Source organism: Camellia sinensis, chromosome 5 (assembly GCF_055761805.1).
Source record: "Camellia sinensis isolate YWXY chromosome 5, ASM5576180v1, whole genome shotgun sequence".
Classification (NCBI taxonomy): domain Eukaryota; kingdom Viridiplantae; phylum Streptophyta; class Magnoliopsida; order Ericales; family Theaceae; genus Camellia; species Camellia sinensis.
In genome coordinates this window covers 69,978,467-70,005,129 of record NC_138965.1, presented here as the reverse complement: position 1 = coordinate 70,005,129, position 26,663 = coordinate 69,978,467, and the positions used below count along the sequence as shown (strand labels likewise).

At 35.3% G+C, this 26,663-nt stretch overlaps 1 pseudogene; it reads left to right on the top strand.

The window, feature by feature from the left end:
* The first annotated feature begins 20,685 nt into the window (after positions 1 to 20,685).
* Positions 20,686 to 24,694, top strand: LOC145789186 (uncharacterized; annotated as a pseudogene).
* Positions 24,695 to 26,663: the final 1,969 nt, after the last annotated feature.

The following is a 26,663-nucleotide window of genomic DNA, read 5'->3' as shown; positions in this document are numbered from 1 at the left end:
GTAAAAATCTTTCAAAAATTCATTAAATATAAATATATATATATATATATATATTCCGTACATTTTCGTATTTTTTTTCTTCATATTCAATGATTTTTTTTTTTATAAAAAAGTGCACAAATTATATATTTTTTAAGTGTATCTAGATTAATTAGATTTAAAAAGCTAAAAAAATTGATTAAAATGTTTAAAAAAATTCAATGGAAGCAAAAAAATATGGATTGAAAACTTAAAAAACTATCTTTAAAAAATCAAAACCAAAAATCTATTTCATAATTAAATAATATAAAAATTAAAATTAATATTTTGTAAAGATTTAGGCTGAACCGGCCGAATCAAGATAAAATTTTTTATCTCAAGCCTAGCTCGAAAATTAAATAAGTTCAAAATATTAACTCAACTAAATTTAACTTTATAGCTTAAACAAAAAAATAGTTAGACCGGACTAACGTTTGTTTTGAAAATGGGCTAAAATAATAAAAAAGTCAAATTTTTTTTTTTCATGTCCTTTCATTAACTTTAATTTTTCAATTTGTATTTTTTTATTGATTTTTTAACATTTCAATCAATTTTTTTACTATTTAGATACACTTAAAAAGTATAAAATTTGTGTAAAAATCTTTCAAAAATTCATTAAATATAAATATATATATATATTCCGTACATTTTCGTATTTTTTTTTCATATTCAATGATTTTTTTTACAAAAAAAAAATTGCACAAATTATATATTTTTTAAGTGTATCTAGATTAATTAGATGTAAAAAGCTAAAAAAATTGATTAAAATGTTTAAAAAACTTCAATGGAAGCAAAAAAAATATGGATTGAAAACTTAAAAAACTATCTTTAAAAAATCAAAACCAAAAATCTATTTCATAATTAAATAATATAAAATTAAAATCAATATTTTGTAAAGATTTAGGCTGAACCGGCCGAATCAAGATAAAATTTTTTATCTCAAGCCTAACTCGAAAATTAAATAAGTTCAAAATATTAACTCAACTAAACTTAACTTTATAGTTTAAACAAAAAAATAGTTAGACCGGACTAACGTTTGTTTTGAAAATGGGCTAAAATAATAAAAAAGTCAATTTTTTTTTTTTCATGTCCTTTCATTAACTTTAATTTTTCAATTTGTATTTTTTTATTGATTTTTTAACATTTCAATCAATTTTTTTACTATTTAGTTACACTTAAAAAGTATAAAATTTGTGTAAAAATCTTTCAAAAATTCATTAAATATAAAAATGTATATATATTCCGTACATTTTCGTATTTTTTTTTTCATATTCAATGATTTTTTTTTTATAAAAAAAGTGCACAAATTATATATTTTTTAAGTGTGTCTAGATTAATTAGATGTAAAAAGCTAAAAAAATTGATTAAAATGTTTTAAAAAATTCAATGGAAGCAAAAAAATATGGATTGAAAACTTAAAAAACTATCTTTAAAAAATCAAAACCAAAAATCTATTTCATAATTAAATAATATAAAAATTAAAATTAATATTTTGTAAAGATTTAGGCTGAATCAGCCGAATGAAGATAAAATTTTTTATCTCAAGCCTAACTCGAAAATTAAATAAGTTCAAAATATTAACTCAACTAAACTTAACTTTCTAGCTTAAACAAAAAAATAGTTAGACCGGACTAACGTTTGTTTTGAAAATGGGCTAAAATAATAAAAAAGTCAATTTTTTTTTTCATGTCCTTTCATTAAAAAAAAAAATCAATTTTTAAAATAACCTTAACACTGTATTTGGTTCATGAAGTTGGAGAGAGATTTAGAAAATAAAAGAAAAAAATAGGTAAAATATGAATGAAATAAAATTACATTTCACCTAAATTTTAAGCTCATTTTCCTTTTCTTTTCGAATTCCTTCCCGAAATCCATGAACCAAAGGAAATGAAAATGCAATATCACTTTTTGTTTGGTTGGAGGATTTGATGAGAGAAATGAAAAAAGAAATAAAAATACATTCTCACTTTTTGTTTGGTTATAATAAAAATATATGGAAAAAGAAAATGAGAGCAAAATGCAATCCTACTTTTTGGATTTACTTAGACTATTTTCTTTCTCTATTTCCCAATTTAACCAACCATAGCTTGAAATTTGAATCTTATCAATTGTTTCTTCTTCTTATTTATTTATTTATCTTTATCTTTTCCTTTTTATTTTCATTATCAAATCTTTCAACCAAACACAAAATAAATATATTGGACACCCATCGAGACCAATAGCCATCCTACCTACCCTGGTCGAAACCCACCCCAGCCCAGACATGGATAGTGACTTTCATTTATTTTTATGATTTTCTTTTTTCTTATATCTATCAATATAAAAACTCTTCGGTTGAAATGGTGTGTTTTTATTTTACCAAAATTATTCTCAACAAATTATTATATTCTTTTCAAAAATTATATATCATATACGCTTTATAATTAAAGAATAAAATGATATGACTCTATACTTTTTAAGATATAATTAAAAAAAAAAATCATAACCAAATACTATATGAGACATAAGCAAACATATCAAAATAATATCATAACTAAAGAAAAAAATAATATAACTAAGAATATATATGGTAAGAAGTGTGTATTGTAGAATTCTTCTACATATATAATTACATGTAGCACCCTCAAAATAATAACATTAAACCCATCAAATAAGACATTCATTGACATATGAAATAACCACATTCTTCTATTCATCAGAGTTTCATTACAAAAGTATTACATGTTAACAACAAAAGCAAAATGCCCTACGGGCTTACAGCTTTCCAAGTTAACACTTGGTTACAACAAAAGAGTACTAACTCACTTACACATTAAGCCCTTGGCTTGAATTTACATGTAATACATCAAAAATAAAACGACAAAAGTATGTCCGCCTCTAGTCTCCCAAGCTATGTCCTTGGAGGTGGCATGCTACCTGTACCTGAAAATGATACTCCCATATAGGGTGAGCCACAGCCCAGTAGAAATACACTAAACTAACCATGAACAATGATTAAAAGATTAGCAATTGATAGATGGCCAACACTGATACATTCACATAAATCACATATTTATGTCATACGACTTATGAGTCCAAGTTACTTTTCATTTTCCCTTTTTCAACAGATAAGCATGTTAGCTCTATCATCATTTCAACAGATATGTATAAAAACTATATCCCACATTCACAGATAAGCATATAAGCTATATCCACATTCTCAACAGATATGTATAACGACAATATCCCACATTCACAGATAAGCATATAAGCTGTATCCACACTCCACAAAGATAAGCATATGAGCTCTATCTTCACTTCTCTAGACAAGCATATGAGCTGTATCTACGGAGTTCATCCCCTATCTTCTCCCAACACTATCCGGTTTAGAGGTACATCCCCTATCTTCCCCTAAACCGCGGAGTACATCCCCCATCTCCTCCTCTACACATAACGTATACAAACACATTGGTTCTATATACTATCACTCAATACATACAGTTAATGTATTCTATCAACCGTCAAATTCCATGACACATTCCATTGATTAGTTTTCGTTTGCCTAATCATCATGCATTGTCTACAACAATCACGACTATCCTCCACCGATAGCCCAAGCAGTTATCTCTATACAGAAAATAAATGCACAATAGATATTCAATCAACATTTCAATTCGGTGAGTGATAAATAATTCAACTACACCCCTTTAACCCCATACATTCCCAATCTCGACAATTCCATTTCATTTCCTCATTTCTCACAATTAATTATCCCAATTAATCAGATAATGTAATTAGGTCATTTTTCATAATTACCATTTCAACCCTTAGGTCCCATTTTCATCAATGATTCAACATTAATTCCATTTCTCTATACCAAACATGCATCTAGGTTTATTATAAATAAAACCCCAACCTTTGTAAAATAACACAAAAGCCCCAAATTTTCACAAGATTTCCAAACCAACCCCAACGTCTCAAAATACCAAAATTTAAAGACAAAATCCATAGAGAGGAGTAGGATATCCCTACCTCAAATTCGGAGCTCCAAGGGAGAAGATGACAAAACCCAACGTGCTCCAAATCCCGAAATTTTCAGATTAAAATGTAGCCCTCGACGATCAACAACTTTTTTGTAAAGGCCAAAGATGAGCAAATCACTCCTACTAGATCAAAACCTAGAGAGAAGGTAGAGTTCTAGAGTGAGAGGCTCAACAATGGTGTTTTTGGAAAAGTAGGAGAGAGAAGAGAAAGTGAAAAAGTGATTTGAAAGGTCCAAACACGGAACTTAAACCCAGTCGCCCCGCTCGAGCGTCAAACACCCTGCTCGAGCGTCAGTCACAGACTCCCGCTCGAGCGTCAACAATCCTGCTCGAGCGGCGGATACACACTCCCAGAACTTTTACAGAACCAGGTCTCCGCTCGAGCTTCCAACTCCCCGCTCGAGCGGTAATCACACAACCCCGCTTGAGCGGTCAACTCCACGCTCGAGCGTCCAACCCTGCACAGGAAATACTGGATGGGTGCAATTCCCGCTCGAGCACCAGAACCCCCGCTCGAGCGGACAGGTCAAAATCTGGGCAGCTAGTTTTGGTTTCTAAACTCAACCAACCTGTAACAAACCTGTCCAACACATCCTACAACTCAAATACGAAGTAAAAAAAATGATGTAAACAAGATAATAATCAACTACCAACATCCACGGACACATGTCTGGATCACTGTACAATAAGGGTAAATCTGGGATAGCTATAAATTACAAAACAATAATAATAAAAATATATAGAACCAAAAATTAACTATAAATACCTGACAATGTTGGTTGGATGACAGCGAAGATGATGTGGAGATAATATTATTGAAATCAAATTGGACCAACTACTATTGACTGATAAAAAGGAGTAGATCTTTTATTAAGGGCTGGTTTGGCATGTTTTAAAAAAGTTAAAAAGTTAAAAAGTCATTATCCTATTTAAGTCACATCATCTTATTTAAATCACATCATCTCTCTAACACATCACTTCAAACTCAACCCAAACCCAACCCATATTTCATAAAAAGTCAAAAAGTATATTTATTTAGATCATCCCCAACAATCCCTAAATCTGAAGCAATAAAATAATGATTGAGACCCCATCCTCACAAGATCTTTATAAGACTTTCATAAATCTAGATTATTTATGATGTTGACCCCACATATATATAAATGGACCCCATACATATATAGAGGACCAAAATCACTTTAAAGGTTTGGGGGCCATCCCAAAGGGGATCCCAAACATTTCCCCAAGTAATAATACTGTTTCTTTGCAACTAAAAAATATGAATGATGACTAGTTAAATAGACCTTTCAAATTCTTTACTTACTAAAGAGATTGAGGGAAGTTCCATAATCAAAGTAAATAATAAATTTTGAAAGTTAAAGATGCTTTAAATCAGGTCACAAGTAATATATCGATTATGTTTCTTGGAAATTACTTCAAAGTGTCTTTTAACTTTTCAAAATTTATTACTTGCTTTTCTTGTTGGACTTATCTTTTTATTCTAGACTTCCTATAAGTTATTTTTAAGTCATATTTGAATGACAAAAGTTTTTAGGGGAATGAGAATCTCATTGCTAGTAATGGAATTACTAGTGATAAAATCCATGTATCAAAGTTATTTAGGCATTGAACCAAAAGAAAACAAAAAAAGTCATTTAAGCATTTGGTTTTATTAGGAATCTGAAAGTGATATAATTTTAAATGTTGTGGTCCAAATTATTACTTTTTTACACTTAAATAGTTAAAAAAAAATATGATATATTTATTATTAAAGTCAGAGAAGACTAACTAAGGCACTTTGTTGTCTATATGTATGAGTATGAGGTTATAGGTATTGTATACAAAAGGGTGTCTTCAAAGCAATATAATTACTTTAAGGGAGAAATGAAGGGATTTAGTTGAAAAAAGCAAAAGAGAAAGAAGGGGGCAATTTGAATTTATTTCCTAACTTTTTGAGTAACAATAGAAAATTTCAAATTTTGAGGAGGGGCAGCTACCTTTTGTGTAGATCCGCCACTAAATTCACTGGAGAAGCTATAATTCTAATAGAATGGATAGAGAAAGTAAAAATCATAGTTTATTTTAATAGAATTTCTATTAGTAACATAGAAACCGAACGTAGAAAGAAATCACAAACACTCTTATGATAACTCATTTAATAGTTAAGTTTATGGGTTAAATTAATAATCACTACACTTATTTTGAAGACACATTCACTCTAACTTAGATTAACACAAACATAGAAACTGTCTACATATGCAGATGTAAAATCTTTTGTTGAAATAAAAATAGTGGATGATATGGTGGTGGCCTAAGAAAACAACACCAAATCAATATTATAACGAGGGAAAAATAATAAACGTAATTAGGGAAATGACAGTCTGTATGATAGTGAGAATGAGGAGAAAAGCGGCTGCAATAGTGGCAACAATGACCCATATATTTGTAAAGTAATCACACTTCAATGAAGGTACTACTTTGTTCCACCATCTCTTGCAATGAGCATTCACTTTGTTGCACTGTTCAACATAGTAGAATTGCTTCGAAACTATTCTTCCTTTACTAGATTGTTCAACAAAAGTACTACCTCTTCGTCATCACCAAGCTAGTTGTCAAGAACTTCATGGCGTCGAAGTTGGCTCACGTCTTCTTTGGTGCTGATAAGTTGATCCATAAAAGATGTATAATCGGTGAAATATTTGGGTTTGTCTTGTGAGGAATGTTGTTCATAGGCAAAGATGTTACAGAAGAATGTTTTTGTCGAATCAGAGAATTTAAACTTTGGTATTTTAAAATGACCATGTTTGAAGCATATATCAAACATGCTGAGGTCGGGCTCCTCTTTAGCCTCGAACTTGACACCTGCGTCCATGAGCTCTATCACACACATGGGATTTTAAAGCAAGTTATTCTCTGATTCTTGTTTTGGCAATCACTTGACTTATCTTTGGAGGAGGGAAGACAAATATTATGCACCAAGTCAAGGAAATGCTCGCTTTGAGATACACTTTCATAATCAATTCTGGAAATGTCAATCATTTTTAACTTTTTATTGAGAGGCAACAAAGCCAGCTTCTTGAGGGTGAGGGTGGGGATGAGGGTGCGGGTGTGTAGACACCCCATTTTTGACCATCCTCAAGACTTGGACATCGTCGTTTGAACACTCGATGATCATCTATGTTTGTGTTTGTTTTGAGTTCTCGAAGGACTCGGCTGCACGCCTTGCCTCAAGATCTCTTAACTTGACTGCTTAGTGCTTGGTTTTGAACCAAGGACTTGTGTTTTGTGCTTCTGAGGGCGGAAAGAAGCTTTTTAGCCATCCCTGAAACCCACCGACTGTGGCATGAGACCACCGGCCATGTGTTTTTGCCATCGGCCAAATATTTGGCCGATCGGCCCCTTTGATGGTCGACCGGCCTTTGTGTTGGTCAATCGGCCATATTTTCTGGCCAGGACTTCTTTTTTGTCCTTTTTGGGCATTATGCATGCCAGCTTTGCCAGCTGGAGTGCACAAACTTGTCCTGTGTATGGAGGATTTGCACCCTTTTGCTCTAGCTTTTTGAGGAAGCTTGGACCTTCTTAGCTTCCTCAAGAAGTTTGACCCTTTGCCTTAGCTTCCTCAAGAAGCTTGAACCTTTGGCCTAGCTTCTTGAGGAAGCTTGACCCCTTTTGCTTTAGCTTCTCTTAGAAGACTTGAGCCCTTGCCTTGTCAATAAAAAGAGAGCTTCTCCTTTCATTTCAAAGGTTGAAAAAACTCAGAGATACAGCTGATATATCACTCTCTCTCTATATCTCCCTCTCTCTCTCTCTCTACATTTGTGTGTGTTAGAGAGCCTTAAAGTAAGTTTTGTTCTTAGTTTTGCACTAAGGCACCTAGTGTTACACCATGCTTGGGTTGTTGAGGTGTTGAGAAGTTGTTCTTGGAGCTTTTGAGTTGGTTTTGATCAGAAAAAGGGGCTGGAGTTGTTGTTTTTGAAGTGTTCTTCAAGGGTGAGCACTATTGCTTTATATTCCCCATTCTTGCACTAGCTTTTAACCTATCTTGCATGCAGTTTTAAGCTTGGTGTATAACTAATAAAAGTTCTATTTTTTTTTTTTTTTGTTTAAGATGTTTCATTAAGGTCATTTCGGTGTTGGAGGTCGACCTCCCCATCTTAGGCCTTGTTTGGCCTCTTTTGTGTCTCCTTTGTTGAGCATTGGGAGCTTTCGTGTATTGGCCTTCTCACCACTTAAATCTAGAGGATTTTCAGTGGTGGTGAAGGGGTTTTGAGGTCTTGCATAGGGGAGGGACACCCCTCTCCCTTTGTGTTTCATTTGCTTGTGTTTTTGGCTCATAAAGGTAGCATGTTTGCTTGAATTTACTTGGTTCCATTTCAGAGTTTTTTTTGGTGTTATTTAGTCATATTATACCTCTTTTTTTGGTCGGATTGATAGTCCATTGCATGCATCATACACTTGCTTTGTAATCTCTTTTATTGTCATAACATGCATCTTGCATTTGGACCACCATGCTTGCATGTTTTGGCTTAGCTTTGTGAAGTTTTTAGTCATGTTTTTCCATGCTTAAAGTCTGACTTTGGTTGTCTTAGCCATGTTTGCCATTCTTTGTATAGCCTCTTTGCATTTCGGCTTGTTAGCCTTGAGTGTGTGAGTCATAAGCATGCTTTAGTTGAGTTGTTTTAGTGATTTGGAATTATTTTCCATGCTATTTCAGTCCATAATCCATGCTTGTATGCTTGCATTCATCATCCTTTCCATGCTTTGAAGAGGTGTCCTTTTGTGCCTTAAAATGAGTCATTGTATATGCCTCTTGGTTTGAGTCCTTTAGTTGCCATATCAGTGGGTTTTGGGGCTCCTCTTTGCATGTTAAAACTCTGTTTTGCATTGAATAATCCATGTCATGATTGGTTATGGTAGGTGTAGAGCAATGCTCTCTTTGTGGCCTCAAATGTCCTTTGTTTTGTGCTCATTTTCTAGCATGTGTTTGGCCTCACCTCATGCATGTTCTAGCCTTATTTTGACCTGCCCTAGGACTGTCCTATGTCATTTTGGCTCTTTGGGGCTTGGTTGATATAGCCATGGTTCAAGTACTGTAGCTAGCTTTGAGTTTTAACTCCATTGGCATGCCATGTTTGCATTGTGTAGTCGATTTGGCATCGTTCTTCATGTGATTTCAGAGCTCATTGTAATGCTATATCTTCATATTTATCACATCTTGCTCACATTTGAGAATTGTGCATTGTGGCCTAGCGTATGGACCTACATGTGTGCATGTATGCCTTCACTTTTGGCACCTTGGTTTGTTTGTTTTGGCCACTGTTTTGGGATGGCCTGAGGTCTTCCCATTTCGGTATAAGTCCATCTTTGTATATAGTTGCATGCTTGACATGTTGCTTTACTTTGGTTGCATGCTTGCATTATATCATGATTGCATGTTTGCATGTTGTTTAGCTAGTTGCATTACATATCCTTGTTGCATATTTGGCATGTTCATGTGACATTAACTTAGTTTGCATGATAGGTTGCATTGCATTGCATCTTACATGTTTGGCACATTGCACATTTGCATATTTAGGTTGCATTGCATTTGGCATGCTTTGCTAACTTAGCCTCATATTGCATACTTGAGCTATTTTGTATACTTGAGCCATATTGCATACATGCATTGCATTATGTTTGGTTTGGGGTGTCAAACCAAACATGAGGAATGAGATGTGTTCGTACTTAAGGTGACGAAACACGTCTCAATCCTCGGTCGCCGACGCCCTTGATCTCAACATGATAGGGCGTGAAGCATTCATTTGTTTTGTCGCATTCATTTACATTGATTTGCAAACATGGTACCTTTGTCCATTACGCATCGAAATGCGTGATTGATGGCCCAAGGACCGAGAGCCATGCTTCCTTGAGTCCATAGCATGATAGGGAGAGTGGCTATGCACACATTGCCTTGCAAATTCTATGCCATGCACTGTCTGCCCTCTGCTGCTGTCAAAACAGGATTCTGCAGGAAGATTTGGCCGACCGACTACATTCAGTGCCGATCGGCCACATAAGTCCAGCCGGTGGCCCAATTTATGGTCGATGATCCCATTTCCATGGTCGGTGGTGCTTTGTATTGGCCGGTGGCATCCCAAAATGATCAGGGAGTAGTTCAGAGGTGCCTCAAGAATTTTCACATCCCTCAGAGGTGCAGAACAGTGTAAATAGAGGCAACAGTGGCATGGTAACGGGTTTCCGGGCGACGCGAATCGAGCATGCATCATCCCATCATTCCGAGGCAGGGCTGCGGCCACCTTCCTTCTGTAATTAATGTGTTAATTAATTAGAAGTTTTGCAATATTTAATTAGCTAGAGTAGTTAATTATTTATTTAGTTTGTATTATTTATTCGGACCCTCCGAGCAAGGGCAATTGTGTAATAAGTGTGTGTGAGTGTGTGTATGTCTTCCAACCCCACATCTTTCTCTCTTTTGTTTACCAGCTTTCAGTGGTTAGATTAGGGCATGTTTTAATTAGCATACTTATGTTCGCATGTTTGCATTCATTCATCTGTTTTGCATGCACCGGGCTCGGCGCATCATACTAACTGCATTGTATCTCAATTCCAAGTTGAATACGTGTTAGCTGTAGCATCATCATATGCCATCTTAGAATAGTCGAGCCTATTATAGTTGTATTCCTGGATGTGTTGCATTAGGCATATCTGTATAGTTAGGATTCATGCATGTTTTCTAATTAGCTTCTTTCTTTGGCTCGGAGTACTCGGTAAGTGTTTATGTTTTAGCATCCTTGCACGTGTGTGAGTGTCTGCCATGATAGCATGCTTACCATGAGGCTATGTGCTTATGTGATATAACTGCCTGAATGCCTGTGGGTAAAGGTTGGATTATTTAAATTGGAACAATTCTTCGATTGTGAGTTTTAAGCCCACTTGAGAGTAGCAAATCACCGTGTTTTCTAAAGCCCACTTGAGGGTGGCAAAATCTGTACTTTAGCATACTTACGAGTAGCAAAAATTTTCGAAACAAACATGAGATGGTTTGTTCCAACTTAGGCGATCCAGTCTATACTTGTATGCTGTGTGCATCACATAGTAATTCTAGGCTAATAACCGAAATAAGAGCACATAATGTTTTCAAAACTCGATATCATGGTTAGTAGAGGCCGATCTTCGATCGGGTGAGCGGGGGTGCTCATAGCTGACATTCCCCAATCATACCCAAGTTCCCGAGCCGAGGCAACTTTGGTGATGACGGACACGTGGCCTTAGGCAACGAGTCAGGGTTTCCTAAATTTTCCCAAAATAAAATATTTAGGTGGTGACTCTGCATCTGGAAAAGCAGTCCATGTTTGGCACTTCTTTACAAAAATCAGCTTTCCAAAGCGATTTGCCGGATTTGGACTCTTTGGTGATTTATCGGCCTCGCATTGCACTTTGCGGGATCAGATTCAGAACCGCGACATTTGAGTCCGAACTGTAGTAGGCCCCAAGTGAACAAAACAAGGATTCACCCCCGGGACATTCGGGGACGTCCACAAGGTGGAGGTAGGATCAGGATGATTTTGGTTTGGAGTTTGGGTCATTGTCATGTCATAGCTCATGGAATAAAATTCAGATATAACAAATAATGGAAGTTGGTTTTCAAAGAGTATCTATTTGTTTTCTCATCCATGACACTTTGACTTCATCACCCACATCTTGTGGTTTATGTCTGACCTCAAACATACCAAGAGGGAACTTGTAACAAGGCAAGCTTCATATAACATCATTTTCACGAATTCATCACTGTTGAGGTGGCCAACTGGTCTCTATAATACTTGCGAGCACGTTTTTCTAACTTTTTCATTCAATCTAAGTTAAGGCTCCACACTCTGATTGTTGTTATGTTGAAGGAGCGACTCCAAATAACGCTCTTTATGTTTTTGCATAGCAAGTAGTTTGGGTTGACCATGGTGATGAGGCCCTATTGAAACTAGCTTAGTTGCATATGCCTTTTCATTTGCATGACGCAGTCCTTCATGCACCCTAAAGATACAAGCTACTTCATGGGCCAAAGATTCTCTTTCTTCAATGTAGATTATATGTTTTTCCATATTATTATCTGTTAAATTTGAAAGAAAACGTAATATCACTGACCTAAAACATTTATTTATTTATTATTATTATTATTATTATTATTATTATTATTATTATTATTATTATTATTATTATTTTGCATATGTAGAAGAAAACATTTTGTTTCACCATACTGATTTTCGTACGTCATACAAATGTATACAAAAATTTAATACATCCAGACATTTGTATTTATTAATTAGAAGTTTAAAAAAAATCTATTTTATCACTAATAATTAATATAAAAATATCATTATCACATCATTTTGTATAAGTGTTTTTTTTTCATAAAAAGAGTATGTGTTTTAGCATTTGTCACATAATTAAAAAGATAATAAACTAAAAATGTTATATGCTTCCAATCCAATGAGAGGTGGTATTTAAATCTAATCTCATAAGATTAGAAGGGAAAAGACTACTTTGTCCATCACTTTACAAAAATAACAAAATCACCTTTTATGTAACAAGAGTAATTACGTAATTCACAAATATAATTCTAACTTCCTAATGAAAAATTACTACACAAACAAAAACAATTTTTCTCATATCTCCAACCTAATACTATCATCTTAGTAATCTCCTTCACTCAATCCACTCATAATAATTGCTTCACCCAAACAATGGGACCTTAAAAGTGAAAAGGGGGCAAAGTGTAATTTACGCTATATTTTACTACTCTTTTTAAGTCCACAGCTTTGTCTTGAGATTATAGCCAAAATATACAAGGAATGTTGGGGCAATCGGGAAGGGAGGCGGAGAGAGGGAGAGAGAGTTCATGCCGTCGCCGGTTACGGTGGCTATTCACCGTGAAGCTAGGGCTCGTACGTAAGGCTCTGTTTTGTTTTTAGAGGTAGAATGGAGGGGATTCATAGTGAGAGGATTAATAGTGAGCGAATTGTTAATGAATGGATTGATAGTAAAGGGATTAAGTAAAACTATGTTTGTTTTGATGATAGTTGTTGGTGTAGAGATTGTTAAATTATTTTTAAATAAAATAAATATAAAATAATAAAACAAATTAAAAAATGCAAAAACATTAAACATTAATATTCAAAAAAAAAATGCCCAACATGTAAAAAATAAAATTAAAAAAAAATTCCAGAAAAAAGTAAAATAAATAAAACAATGATTTTTACTTAACAAAAAATACAAAAAAGTAGACATTAATTTTCAAAAAAAATGCCCAACATGTAAAAAATAATAGTCTAGCGAACTAAATTCTAATACTACCTCCACCTTCTCCATCCTAAGCCCCTTCTAAGGCCTATCCTAATACCAAGGGATCAGAAGTCCCCTCCTCATCTCTCGAAACAAACATGACATCTTGTGAGTCTTATCTCACTATCAATCCCAATTCTCTCTCTATAACCCCAAACAAACGAGCCTAAGGGTTCAGATGAGAGAGGGGTCTAGGCCATTTTCCTTGGGTAAATCTTCAATCGCCATTCGCCATCGACAGGTCTATTTTTCTCTTTTTGTGTTGCTTTGTTTTGCTCTTCAACTCCTTTTCATATTGTGGGTTTGTGTTCTATTTCGTGTTGCAATTGCTTAATTAATTGATTTTAATTGTTTATTTAAACTCATTTTGTGACTCTAGAGCGAGATTTCACACACACACCAAAAAAAAAAAAAAAAAAGTCAATCAACAATGACAGCGTTAGGTGGGTGGGAATAAAATAAATTGTGCATCTACATCAAACTCTCTGTCTCAAGGAAAATTAACTCACATGTTTAGAAAAGCAATGGCAAGTAGATTGCACAAAAACAAATACTATAACTAAAACACTTTTAATGATTTAAAAGAAATATACAATCAATTATAATCAAGTCCCTCTTCAAGTATAATCAAAAATATTTTTGATAATAATCAAAATGGATCGTCACCAACACCAAAATGGTCATAATTAAAACCTCTAGTTATTATTAAGTGATAACAAATATCACAATTCCTCATAATTAAAACCACAAAAATTATAACTAGCAAATGATACACCTCTTTATTGGGAGTTTGCATTATAGAATTTGCCACGGCAATGTGATATCCAGCTACAATACCTAGCCAAGTGCATCGGCTCTACCAAACCCTCTCATCCAAAATCATGTGCATCACACTAGGCACTTGAAGCTTCACTTCTATATTTGGTACTCTTTCTATCTATCTGTATCTTACACAATGTGCTTTATCTTTACACTTTTACAAAATTAGAAGAAATTTTTTTTTTTAAGAAATTAAGGTTTGGGTTTTGTTCTTGCATATAGTTTGATAGATTTTGACAATTTTGTTTTTTTGGAGGTCTTGGTTTGAGAGAAGTCTCCGATGCTTTGTTTTCTTCAAATGAGTTTTTGGTGCTTGTTTCAAATTTCTGCTCAATTTTTGTCTTTTATATGTTTGACAAAATGTCAAAACCAAACATCATATACATGTTCCTCTTGTCCCTACACTCAACAAAGATAATAGAGGGGTGTTACTTGTAACCCAATTTGTGAAAGTAATGATACAATATTATTTATTGGGGGCTTTCCATTTTCTGAAAAGATGATGTGCTCTATGATTATAGGTGATTCTTACAATCATGGAGAAAGAATAAACACTTCTTAATTTTGGGGCTGATCCGAACTTGCCATCAGAAGAGGTCTCTATGAGGTAGGAACATCTAGGAATAGAGGAATAGTTTCTAGTCCTGCATATCATTGCTAGAAATGCCAAAGAGTTGTTGCATTGCAAGAGAATATTGTGGATCATGTTTCAGGAGAATCACAAATCCTTTGGGTGGCATAAGAAGAAAAGCAGCAATCTTTTCAACAAGTGTGATGAGATTGAGTGCTCATCCATCTTTTGTTGAGGTTTGATGATAACAGGTACAAAACTTTAGACCATTCCCTTCTGTTTTGTCAAGAATAAAGATGAATAAATAAAAAATTATGACAAGTGGCCAAAGATTTGGAGTCTTTGGGCCCACATTTGTTGGGTATAATCACATTGATCAGTGGTGCAGCTTGTAAATGATGGTGCTTATGGTTTTGCTAATAGAACATCATTCCTTTTATCCTACTTTCATTATCAATACTATTCATAGTTGTTCAAATGAGAGCCCCATTTTAGGTTCATCTATTACTGCAGCACAAAGTCCCTATCTTTTTATTGGTGTTTTTTATGTCATCTCTATACTATAAATTGCATGCACATGATTTTAAGTTTTAGCTTTTGATTCTTGTTACCCCTTGGCACCAGTTGAAGAAGGTGCATTAGAGGGGAAGCTTTTATATGTCCATTACGAAGCTCACTTGGATTACTTCAATCATTGGTCAGGCATCCAATGCAGTTGTTGTGGCATCTGGATCACCCCAGACTTTCAGCTCTATAAAAGCTGAGTTGACATCAGCAGTGTCTGATATTTTTGAGGCAGAAGAGGTATGCCTATCACTTTTGCTAGAAGATAAAAGACAGTAACAGGGGGCTTATATGAACCCAACATCTACCTAGTAATAAACCTAAATTGTGGTACCAATAATATGAGAGCACAATTTTTGAGTTGAAGTTTGGATGTTCGAGAACTTGTTTATGTTTGCTTACATTTTGTATGATGTCTTTCACAATCACCAACTGGGTAGTGATGTTGTAAGTGTCTGGCCTTCTGTTCATAGTATGAGGTTTAAGTCATGTGTTTTTTTTGTTTCCATATTCAAATTTATAGGCTTCAACACTTTGAATTCATTTTTGTCATCCCAATTGTTTATATGGAATATAGAGTAATTCTTATCATTAAAATTATAAAGAAATGTTAGGAACTTATAAACCAAATGCAGAAACAAATCACAAACACTTGCATGATAACACATTTAATATTTAAGTTAATGGTTTAACTTAACAAGAACTGCACTTATTCTGAAAACACATTCACTCTTACTCAAAGTAACACAAGCATAGAAACTGTCTACATATACAGATGCAGAATATTTTGTTGAAATAAAAATAGTGGATGATAGAGTGGTATCAGTGTTGGGATAGTGGTGAAATAATAATTGTAATTAGGGCAATGACAGTATGTGTGATGGTGAGGAGGAGCAGAAAAGCAGCTGAAATAGTTGCAACAGTGACCCATGTATTTGAGAAGTAATCATGCTTCAATGAATCAACTCCTCTGTTCGACCATGTCTTGTCACTTTGCTGCATTGTTCACCGTAGTAGAACTGCTCTGAAATTAGCATTCCTTTACCCAGGTTGTTGAACATAAGTGCTACCTCTTCGTCATCACCAAGCCAGTTGTTAGGAACTTCATCATGACAAAGTTTGTTCACATCTTCCTTGGTGTTGATGAGTAGGTCCATGAAGAATGTATAGTCACTGAAATATGTGTTTGTCATCTTCTAAGGAATGTTGTTCGTAGGCAATGATGTTATGGAAGAATGATCTTGTTTTATCATCGATTTGGTATTTTAAATAACCATGTTCGAATTGTGTATTGAACATGCTGAGGTTGAACTCATCATCATAATCATCCTCTATAGCCTCAAACTTGACACCAGCGTCCTTAAGCTCCATTACACATGACATCATCTGTGATCGGTGATGATCCTCAGAAAATTGTCTATAGTGGCTCACCCAACAAATGGGCGAGCTCCAAGGAGGGAGGAGAGAGGGGGGCAAGAACCATGCTTTCAGGGAAGTGGTGGTCTGAATCTTATTTGAACTATGAGAATAACTGACTAAGCCATGCCAAAAGGGTTCTCCAAACGAGACGGAGCCAAGCTTGACTGATCGGCCAGAGGTGGCACATGGAAGTTATTGGCGGCAGTAAAAAGGTAGCAGCAACTAATGTATTGAATAATATTCTTAAACTAGTAAAGTTTTTGTAGTTTTCAAAACTGTTGACTAAGAATCTAGATAATAAAATTATAATATATGATTGAGATCTACAAACAATATTTAAAATAAATTTAAAACATGAGAAGTACTTTTTATACAATTTTTTTCCTTCTTTATTTTAAGTTTTGTGTACTTTATTTGATTGAATGACCATGCTCTCTATTTGGTTCCTCAGAAAATGCAGCTGAACCTAAAACATAATGCTTAAAGTTGATGATTTTCAGTGTTTCTTTAAATGGTTTATTTTACTAAAATTTCGGATATATGCAAAATTTGAGTGGAATTTATAATAGGATTTCCTTTTTTTAAAATGGATTGCAAAATCTTTGATTTAACTCCGTCGAGGTTGTTAACAACGCCGTCGGTCCCAAGCCCGGGTTAAGGAGGAGGGTTGTGTGTTAAGTAGCCGACAGCCAACACGTAAAAAAGCCGTTCGGATCCCTTATGAAAATGAATCCTAGTTTGAATCGTTTAAATGCTAGGTCGTTACCCTCAAGTAACGCGTTGCGCCTACCTCCGGGTGTTTCGAAAAGTGAGCAAGGGGCGCCGCATCGACGGCTGGGTGCGGTGAAAAATGGGCAAAGGTTCCCGTGTTTTCCTGGACGAGTGCGGGTAAAGAAGCTAGTTCAAGAATACAGGTTTAGGGTAGCCACTTGGAATATAGGAACCTTAACTGGTAAGACGATGGAATTGGTAGATGTTATGATTAGGAGGAGAGTTAGTATAGCTTGCGTACAAGAAACTAAGTGGACGGGTGAGAAAGCTAGGGAAATTGAGGATACCGGTTTTAAACTGTATTATAGTGGTAAGGACAAACGCAGGAATGGGGTAGGAATCATAATTGCCAAGGGTCTGGTGGAGAATGTAGCGGCGGTCATTAGGAAAGGGGATAGGATTATGTTAGTTAAACTAGTTATTAGAGGGAATATAGTGAACGTTATTAGTGCATATGCCCCTCAAGTAGGATTAGATGATCAAACTAAGAGGGATTTTTGGGAGCAAATTGATGAGATCTTACAAGAGATACCCATAGGAGAGAACTTGGTTATAGGTGGAGATTTTAATGGCCATGTAGGCATAGATAAACTAGGCTATGAAAGGGTGCATGGTGGATACGATTTTGGTGACAGAAATGAGGCTAGAGAGAGTATCTTAGATTTTGCGTTGGCTTCTGACCTAGTGGTGGCCAATACTATGTATAAGAAGTGGGAGGAGCATTTGATAACTTTTAAGAGTGGGTTAGTTAGGAGCCAAATAGATTATTTCTTAGTGAGAAAAGTGGATCGCCTAAAATGCAATGATTGTAAGGTGATTCTTGGAGAGAGCCTGACCTCTCAACATAGGATTTTGGTACTAGATTTATGTTTTAGAGGGCAATACCAAGCTAGGAAGGATGGTGGGCGTCGTAGGACGAGATGGTGGGACCTAAAAGGGGATAAACTAGAAATATTTAAGAATAGAATGGATAAGGAAGGTACTTGGGACTTGGAAGATGATGCTAACACTATGTGGAACTCGATGGCAAATTGTATGAGGAGAATCTCAAGGGATGTGCTTGGAGAGTTGAAAGGGACGGGACCCAGCTCTAGGGAAACTTGGTGGTGGAGGGATGAGGTTCAAGCGGTAGTTAAGACAAAAAAAGAGTGCTTTAAAAAGTGGCAGAAGGATAGAACTGAGGAAAACCTTAAGAGCTATAGATTGGCTAATAAGGAGGTCAAAAAAGTAATGAGAGAGGCGAAGTTGAAAGCTTATGATGACCTATACACTAGACTGGATAGTAAAGAGTGAGAGCAGAGGGTATACAAAATTGCTAAGATACGAGAGAGGAAAACAAGAGATTTTAATCAAGTTAAGTGCATCAAGAGCGAGGATTCTAAGGTATTGGTGAAGGATGAAGAGATTAAGGAAAGATGGATGAACTATTTTGAGAAACTATTAAATGAGGAACATGGAGGTACGATAATAGGGGAAGAAATGACCAATAATACGATAAACCAAGACTATTGGTTTTATTGTAGGATTAGGAACTTTGAAGTGGAGATTGCATTTAAAAAGATGAAATCAAATAAGGCTTTAGGACCCGATGATATCCCTATTGAAGCTTGGAAATGTTTGGGTAAAAAGGGGGTTGCTTGGTTGACTAGGTTGTTTAGAAAAATTCTGTTGACTAGGAACATGCCAGATGAGTGGAGGAAGAGTATTTTAGTGCCAATATATAAGAATAAAGGAGATGTCCAGAATTGCAACAACTATAGAGGAATCAAGCTAATGTGTCATATAATGAAAGTGTGGGAGAGAGTGATGGAACGCCGATTGCGAGATATAACAGAGGAGTCAGAGAAACAATTTGGGTTTATGCCTGGCAGGTCAACAGTGGAAGCGATTTATCTTTTGGGAAGAGTAATAAAAAAGTATAGAGAAAAGAAAAGAGACATTCAGATGGTATTTATCGACCTTGAGAAAGCATATGATAGAGTGCCCCGAGATATAATATGGTGGGTGTTAGAGAAGAAAGGGGTGACAAAATGTTATATTGATGTGATTAGGGCTATGTATGAATGGGTGGTGATCAGTATTAGATCGCCTGCTAGAGAGACAAATGAATTTCCTATCACTGTTGGGTTACACCAAGGATCTACCTTAAGCCCTCATCTTTTTGCTTTAGTTATGGATGAGTTGACGATAAATATTTAGGATGACGTGCCATGATGTATGCTTTTTGCAGACGATATCGTGCTAATGGATGAGACTAGAGAAGAAGTTAACACAAAGTTGGAGATTTGGAGAAAAACTCTTGAATTGAAAGGATTTCGGATAAGCAGACTAAGATAGAGTACATGGAGTGTAAATTTAGTAACAGTAACAATGAAAGCGGAGGAGAAGTGAAGATTGAGAACCAAGAACTGCCTAAGAGTGAACATTTTTGTTATTTAGGGTCGATTATCACAACAGCGGGGGAGATTGATGCAGATGTGGCCCATAGGATTAAGGCGGGATGGTGTAAGTGGAGAAGTGCATCTGGAGTACTATGCGATAAACGAATACCCACTAGACTAAAAGGTAAGTTTTTATAGAATAGCTATTAGACCAACGATGTTGTATGAGACGGAGTGTTGGGCAACCAAAAAACAACATGTAGATAAGATGAGTGTGGCTGAGATGAGGATGCTAAGGTGGATGTGTAGCTAGACTAGACAAGACAGAATTAGGAATGAGTGAATTCGGAAATGGGTAGGAGTAGCACCGATAGAAGATAAGTTGAGAGAGAATCGATTGAGATGGTTTGGTCACATTCAACGGAGACCAACAGAGGCAGTAGTGAAAAGATGCGATGCTGTAATGGTAGAGGGGAGTGTTAGGGGACGGGGTAGGCCTAGATTAACGTTGGCTAACGTTGTAAATAGAGATATGGATTTACTTAATTTGACTAACGAAATAGCCTTTGATAGGGCCGAGTGGAAAAGAAGGATTTATGTAGCCGACCCCATTTGATGGGACTCAAGGCTTGGTTTGGTTTGCAAAATCTTTGATTTTTAGATTCAGTTTTGATGTAAAATTTGATTCAAAATTGTACTATAATAGTGAGAAAAAGATTTATACTTGAAGTTTTGACAGGAAAAGATAATCTAGGGTTTGGGTTAGAACTGTATTGATTGTGATATGCTGCATCTGGCATGGGAGCACTTATTTATCAGCAACATTAGTGATGCTACAGAGGTTCTTCAAAACGGTAGCGAGGAAATCACTCATATACTGTCAACCCTTAGTTCTGCATCGATATCATTTTTCTCTGACTGGCATAGTGGTCTATCGATCCCTACTAAAGAGATTCGCAAGGTCTATGCCGGGGACTCAGAGCTTGAGGATGTTTTGGGGACAGTTCAAAGAGTTCCTTGTCACCAGAAAAGCTTCTGTACTCGTTGGAGTATGCAAGCAACGATTTGAAATTGGTGATGATGGTGGTACCGCTGAGCAGTGTTATTAAAGGCGATAGGCGCACCATGGTGCCAAGGTCTCTTGAGGCCTAGGCTCAAGGTGCAAGGCGACGCGCAGGCTTCACCAAAGTGAGGCGCACCTTGTACGGAAAAAAAAATATAATTTAATATAAGTAAATAATTTAGGGTTTAATATAAACAAAATGAAATATTAACATTTAGTGTCTTTTGGAGATTAAGAATTAGGGCTAATTTTTCTTTTATGATTGATTTGGGGTTGAATACCCAATGTATTGGCATCTGTAATAAGAGTAGAGATCTTTTGTAACTGCACCATATTAAATCAATGGTCAGATTTTAAACAAAACCAATTAAAGCAACAATAAAAAAAACCTTCAAGACACAAGCCTTAGGCCAGTCAGGCGCCTTATCATAGTTGCATGGCCTGGAACACCACAAGGTGTAAACCTTGGGCCTGAATGGGACTTGAGCCTAGGCGCACACCTACGCGCACCTTATTGAAGTTGCTTGGCCTTGAATGCTACAAGGTGCAAACCTTAGGCCTGGATGGGACTTGGGCCTAGGCGCGCCTTTAATAACACTACCGCTTAGAGATACTAAGAATGAGAATTTGTTGGATTATTTGGACGTGTGTTTGGATTTCGTCGATAAGAGTCGAAAAAAGGGGTTTGTGTTGGTGCATTGCTTTGCTGGTGTATCAAGAAGGTACATTTATGTATTAATGCATTTGTAGATTTTGGTTGTATGTTGTTGAGGCATGTTGCAAATTTGGAATTGGTGCTTTTGACTAATTGAAAATTTTGTCTCTTTGTTGTTAAGGATTAGGCATGCTTTATTTTCAACGCATTGTCTATTTCCACATAATGTGCACTGTAATAGTATTATGTTCACAGCATAGGAGCAGCCCTTGAAAATCTTATTCCCAAAATTATGTTCAATCAATTCGTAACCAATCCTAAACCTTGTTACACTACATTTTAATTTGACTAGCCTTGTTTGATTTCCCTAAACCCTGGTTCTATACGTCAATGCATCAATGCTATATTTTACATGCACAAAATTATAGCTTTCTCATATTCAGAGGCACTTCCACATCTTAGTCAGATATCTTCTTCTGTGAATAAGTGCTTCCAAGTCCATGGAAACCTCTTTTCTCTCATGTCAGTCTTCTGATGAATGTGAAGATAGTATCTATTGAAGGCATATATTCTAATAGCTTTAGTTTTTTGTTTTGTCAAGTTCTGACATTTTACACCCTTGTCTATGTGTATTGATTGTAGTGCAGCTATCATTACAGCATACCTGATGAGAACTGAACAACTATCTCAAGAAGGTTTGACAAAATTAGTATTGTGGTTCTATATGTTAGTATTTGCTTATGGGCTTCCATTTTTTTTTTTTTTTTTTTTTTTTTTGCGTTTTGAAAATCTGAATGGTGGTGATAAGATTGATAATAAGCTCATCTGTGTTTTATCATTTGCACACCTTTGCAGATGCACTTGAATCTTTACAGAAAAGCTGTGAATTTGTTTGCCCCAATGATGGTTTTCTAGAACAGGTGATGCAAAGCAATTTTTTATGAAATTATGTTTTATAAGCAACTTTGCAAAGTGCTTTTAAGTTTTACCTTTCAATGTGTTTAGCTTATCATGGACTCTAGATGTTTCCTGATTTCCCTTGCAGCTAAAAATGTTTGAAGAAATGGGTTTCAAGGTTAATCGTGCTAGCCCTATATACAAACGCTTTCATTTGAAAGTATTAGGTCTGAGTTCTTATATACTTGTTGTTTCTATTCTTTTTACTCCCTTTTTTTTTAAATTTATTTATTTATATATATATATATATATATATTTGGTTTTTTTATTTCAATAAAAAAAATATATTTGTAACTTTGTAGATATATTTGCTTTGCTTTGTTTTGTTTCTCCTTCTAAAGATTTTTATAGGTAATCTGTGTTAACTTATGTTTATTTGTGATCTGCCATAGTCAACTAAAGCATTTTATTCCCCTTGTATATTATAAATTTATATGCACATTCATAGTTAAGTGAATGTTGCACAGTCAAATCAAGAAAGAGAAAAAGGAAATAAGAAAAAAGAAAAATGTCTACTTGTATATGTTTAATTAACGTTATATGAACATTTATGATGAGAAGCAAAGTATACTCTATTATTGGGCTTTCCGTTTTCTGAAAAGATATTTTGACCCATGATGATAGGCGATTCTTACAATCGTAGAGAAGGAATAGATACTTGTAAATTTAGGGCTGATCCTGGCTTACCAACAGAAGAGGCCTCATCCAATGTGGGTATATCTGGGAATAGCGGAAGAGTTTCTAGTCATGCATATCGTTGCAAGAAATGCCAGAGAGTTGTTGCATTGCAAGAGAATATTGTGGATCATGTTCCAGGAGAGGGGGAGACATCCTTTGGGTGGCATAAGAGGAAAGGCGGTAACCCTTTCAACAAGTGTGATGAGGTTGAGTGCTCATCCATCTTTGTTGAACCTCTACGGTGGATGACAACAGGTACAAAACATCAGCCTACTCCCTTCTATTTTGTCTAGAATTTCTGATATCTTGGCATAGTGCTGAATAAAGCTGCTGAAATAGATAAATAGGCTATGAAAAGTGGCCAAACATTGAAGTCTTTGGGCCCACATTTGATGGGTACATCCAATCAAATAGTTTTGTCGGATTTTCAATGTAAATCCCACATTTGGAATAAATGAACAGAGATGGTAGGCATGTTCTATGAACATCTCCCCTCCTAACATTTTTTTGCAAAATGTATAGTATTGATCATTTATTTTGTAATATTAAAAAAATTAGATTATAAAAAGTATTTCAATATAATATCTCGGTTGGTATTTTTTTTTAAAACCAAAACAGATCGTACCTTTTGAAAAACAGATCGGAAACCAAAATTTCGGTCATTCTCGGGTGGTCAGTTGGTTCGGTTCGGTTCGGTTCCATCTTCTTCTTTTTTTTTCTTTTTTTTTTTCCGGCCCTAGTGTTTATGGTTTAATTGGGGATTTGCTAATAGGTCATCATTCAATTGATCCTACTTGCAAATGTCCAAGCCTTGTTGTCTTTCTTTCATTCTCAAGGTTATTCATGTATGCTCAAATGACAAAGTCCCCACCTTTTATTGGTATCTTTTGTGACATTTACACTATAATTTGCATGAAGATGATTTGAAATTTTAGTTTTTGATTCTTGTTACCCCTGGCACCAGTTGAAGAAGGTGCATTAGAGGGCAAGCTTTTATGTGTCCATTGTGAAGCTCGCTTGGGTACTTCAATTGGTCAGGCATCCAATGCAGTTGTGGTAGCTAGATCATCCCAGCCTTTTAGCTCCATAAAAACCAAGTCGACATCAGCACTGTCTGATGTTTTTCAAGGCAGAAGAGGTATGTGCCTATATCACCGTGCTAGAATATGGAATACAGTAAAGAGGTACCTAGTAATAAAATCTTGAATTGTGGTATACCAATCATATGAGAGCACAATTTTTGAGTCAAGGGTTGGATGTTTGAGAACTTGTTTATATTTGCTTTATTTTTGCATGGTGTCTTTGATAACCAGCAGCAGCAAGGGAGTGATATTTTAAGTGCCTGGCCTTCTGTTCATAGTATATGGTTGAAGTCATAGTATGATTTTTGTATTTCCATATCCAAATTTATAAGCTTCTAACACTTAGGTTTCGATGTTGTCATCCTAGTTCTCTATATATTAGATGCAGGGAAAACTCAACAGTATGCATCCCCTTAAATGTGTATACTATATGCATCTTTTTACATATTATTTTGGTAATTGTTATGAATCTTTTTATGGTAAATGTTATGCAATCTCAAGTAGGGTCATGACAATTTATGGTTTTCAAGTGAAGATATTGCATGTTACTATATTATATGATACAACTATGTATTTTATGGTTAGTGTCAAGCTTTTTTTTATTTGTTTATTGAAATGTTACTCAACAACAATAGATTATATTATATTTCAAATTGTTGAGTAACATTTCGATGAAAAAAGTGTAACACCTACAATAAAAATACATAGTGTATCACAAATTATTTTTTATTACAAAACTAAAATGCATTTGTATTAAAAGAAAAGTAAGTATCATACAAGCAAAAGTTAGAGAGAGAGAGAGAGAGAGGGAAAAAAAACAGTTGCCAGAAAAAAAAAAAGAGTTACGATAACTATAAACTACAAAAGCTGCCAAAAAAACAGTTGTGGTTCTAGAAAAACTACCAATTTTCTCAAGGTGGGATTTGGAAAATAAGATTTGCATCAAACTAAAGGCCAAACCCACCATCGTTGTCTCAAACTTCAGTCACCTCTAGAAGCCAGAGTTGAAGAACACCTACAACAATAAGGGGGAGGATTGATAGAAACGGGGACCATTGTGGGTGTTAGAAATTGAAAATTCTATGTAGAAAATCGGAGGAGAAGCTCTCAAACCCCTCTTCCGAAACATAAAAAACCAAGATCTACAATATAGAAGTTTTTTTTGACCGCTAGAAATTCAGAAATAAAAAATTGTCGTAACACTATCAAAAGATTATGTAACATTTAGCACACAAATTTGCAACATCTAACAAAAAAAAGTATTTAACAATGCACTCATACAGTTGCATTTCCTTACAGATACAGAGATTCTTATCATTACAGCTATAAAGCATCACTAGAGAAGCTTAAATTCTATTAGAATACGTGAAGTTATTTGGTGGTTTGGAGTTTTTCTTGACACCATTCATGTTTTGCTTCACACCACCAAATGGACTTCGATTAATGAGCACTACATAATTTTCCTTAGAGAAAAGGAAAACCATAGTTGAAACCAAACACAGAAGAAAGCACACAAACAGTTCAAATGATTGTTCACAAGTTTAACTAACACATTCAAAAATTTTAAGATTATGGGTGAATAGAACAACACTTGTTTTAAAGATACATTCACTCTCCAGATTAAACACAGACATATATGTAGGAATATTAATAAAATAGTAGGTGATAGGGTGGTGAGCTAAGAAAACATTATCAGATTATATCAGCAATGGGATGGGGATAGAGTAATAGTAGTAATTTGGGAAATGAGAGTCTGCGATAGTGAGGAGTAGGAGAAAAACGGCTGCAATAGTGGCAACGGTGACCCATACATTTGTGGAGTTATCATGATTCAATGAATCTACTCTTCTTCCTCCATGTCTTGTAATGAACGTTCACTTTGCTCCACAGTTCAGCGTAGTAAAACTACTTCGAAACAAGCATTTCTTTACTCAGGTTGTTGAACATAAGTGCTAGCTCCTTGTCATCATCAAGCAAGTTGTCAAGAACTTCAGGGCGACGAAGTTGGTTCATATCTTCTTTGGAGTTGATAAGTTTATCCATGAGGTATGCATAATCGGAGCAATATTTTGGTTCATCGTCTAAGGAATGTTGCTCGTAGGCAATGATGTTACACAAAAATGTTGTTGTCCTATCATTAACTTTAAACTTTGGTATTTTAAGATGACCATGTTCAAAGCGTCTATTGAACATGCCAAGATGGAGCTCATTATCATCTTCTACAACCTCTAACTTGACACCACCATCCTAAAGCTCTATAACACACGGCATTTTACAGTAAGTTCTCTGATTCTTGTTTTGGTAGTCATTTGACTCATCTCTGTAGG